The 2,708-nt window shown below is 39.1% G+C and overlaps 1 non-coding gene across 1 annotated transcript; it reads left to right on the plus strand.

Annotated features, from left to right (window-relative positions):
* The first annotated feature begins 1,926 nt into the window (after positions 1-1,926).
* Positions 1,927-2,068, plus strand: LOC118979926 (small Cajal body-specific RNA 11). The gene has a single exon (XR_005065019.1).
* The last annotated feature ends 640 nt before the right edge of the window (positions 2,069-2,708 follow it).

Genomic DNA, 2,708 nt, shown 5'->3' on the forward strand with positions numbered 1-2,708 from the left:
ATATGGCTCATTTTAAATTGGATGTATGGATACCATCTATATAAATTTGCAATAGACTGACAGTAAAACCCAAAAATGAATGCAGCTAAAACTGACCCCCCAAATCATAAATGCAAATGCTCATGGCCATTAAATACTTAGATCAGAAAAAGGGTCCGTTTGCTTATTAAGGAAATTTCTTCAGAAAAGAGGTTTGCTCTCACAGATAGTTTTAGTGGACGTAAGTGGCGGTGTCTCTGTCATGCCTACCCCTCCAGCACCAAGAAAAGTAAAATAGACTCACACAAGATTTATGACAGTTGAGTTTAAATGTAGAAATGAAACATCTGACCCAGTCAGCAATGATGTCCATTAGTTGTTTTATGTAATATTTCAGGAGAGTAATATCTGAAACATTAAATAAATAAATTGGAAAGATTTCATGAAGCTATGAATTCTAAAGAACCCGACCAACCTCTTGTGACCTCTTTGAACCAAAAGACCACATATAAAAATATTAATGGAACAAAGAAAGGAACTTGACAAAGAAATTGAAAAGGAAGGGAAATTACTACATGTAACCACAACTGGGGACAGATTGTATCACAGGATTATTAGAATTTGGAGGAAAACATTATTATTTTTTAAATTGAATTGGATTATTTATTACAGTTCTAAAAAGCATTGAACATGAGGAAGATTCCTAGCAAATATTAGATTATACCAGGAAATAATGTATATGAGAGGAGCGTCTCAGAGATAAATCTCTATATAAACATTACAAATATTAAATTTTTCTTCTTGTAGCTCCAATCTGATAAGAATTGCTCTTTTATTTTATAAATAGCAAGCAGTGTAATTCTGCTTCTTACCTTTGTGGGCAGGAGTGGTGATGTTTCTCAGAACTGACAACAGTGGCTGACACAGGACCCCGGTCAAGTCAGTGACCAGTGTGAGGGGATTCGAACAGCAGAACAGACCAACTCTCCCGTGAGCAAATGTGGCTTTTGTATGCAGTTGCAGGGTTTCAGCTGATTAACTCCTTGCACCCCTGTTTCCACCTTTCAAAATCCTATTCAGCCAAAACTTTACCTCCTCTAGGATGCCTCACTGAATGCCATAAATGAAAATTTCCTTCCCATACCCCAGGGTCCCTCATATTTTTTTAAAATAAATGTATCACAGTGGTTTTGTATTTTTTCTTGCATGATAGAGCATTATAGGTATCTGTCTTCTTCCATGGATTATAATTTTTGAAGGCAAATTCTACACACACACACACACACACACACTGGAATAGCAGACTTGGACTTCATCTTCCTGTAAAGTCTAGGTATTCTTTAAATTATAATAGAAATATTTGTTTTGTTTTGTTTCCTTCCTTGCCCCTTCTACCAGTGAAAAAGCCCAAATTGCCATGCAGGTCATAGCGACTATCTAATCCTGGTCCAACCTTCTCCAGCATGTCCCTCAAGGATCCAAGAAATCACACAGATTTACTTCCCACCATTCCTTGCATGTTGGTGGTATGAACTGTATTCCCGCTGCTTGTGTCCTGAGTGTGTGGAAAATGTGATCTAATGTGAAAACCTGGGGACAGTTTTACTTCTGAGGAAGCAAGTGTAGTTTCCTGAGAATATTGGAGAAAGAAGGGGAGAGAGTTTACACTGGTGTCGGGGAGTCTCGTGAAACTAGAGGTCTTCTAAATGAGAAGGGGACAGGTTCATTACAACAAAGACACTTCAAGCCACACAGCGCCAAACACCTTGGAATGAACATACATCTGCATAGAAAATCCAGGTGGTCTCCAAATCTTTTGTCTTAGATTTCTGTTTTTATGCCCTGAAGAAATGTAAAAGCTTTCTAACAGTCAGACTAAATAAAACCACTCTTGCCGCCCTTGTATTTAAAATAGATGTCAGAAAAAGAATGCAAAGAGTGTATCCTTTGTCCTGGCCTATGCTTTCTTTGCTCCCCTGTGCTCAGTTGTGTAACAGGGGAGTCTGGCAGGACACACAGCAATCTCCCTCTCAGTTTAGGAGGGCCGTCCTGAGTATAGGGCTGGCTCTTAAAGGCACGAGAGGACAATGAGATGAGACNTTAGATTTCTGTTTTTATGCCCTGAAGAAATGTAAAAGCTTTCTAACAGACTAAATAAAACCACTCTTGCCGCCCTTGTATTTAAAATAGATGTCAGAAAAAGAATGCAAAGAGTGTATCCTGCTTATTGCTAACAAGCACAATTGGCATCGTCCAATTAACTAACACCTGAAAGAGAAAGTCATTTCCCTCTTTAATGCTGTTAGATATTTTTCTAAGTGTGAATAATTGGAAAATTTTAACACTGAAAGTATGCTATGAATTTTTGGTAGTAATTATGGTGTGCAGGTCTGACCTTTCCAGCATTTTTATATGCTCTGCCTTGAGTTCCTTGAAGGTTAATGCTGTACATCACTGGTCTCATAAAACATTGCTGGAAGATTTGAGGGCAGAATCTGTGTATGGGCATTTCTCATTCTCCTGGGTTTAAAGGCTCTGAGTGAGGTTTTCTTCTGATGCTGGCTTCCACTATATCTATCGGCAAGGGGAAAAAAAGTGTATGCTACTTGCATACTTTTTGAGAGACAGACCCCAGGAGATAGAGAGCAGCTTCCTGTTTGGAGCAGTCTTTCTCCTCCTCCCAGTGGGCTCCCGTGAGGTACTGGGAAACAGGTCCAGGGGCCAGAGTT

The sequence above is a fragment of the Sturnira hondurensis genome, unplaced genomic scaffold, assembly GCF_014824575.4.
Source record: "Sturnira hondurensis isolate 20B ecotype Veracruz unplaced genomic scaffold, ASM1482457v3 Scaffold0022566, whole genome shotgun sequence".
In the NCBI taxonomy this organism is placed as follows: domain Eukaryota; kingdom Metazoa; phylum Chordata; class Mammalia; order Chiroptera; family Phyllostomidae; genus Sturnira; species Sturnira hondurensis.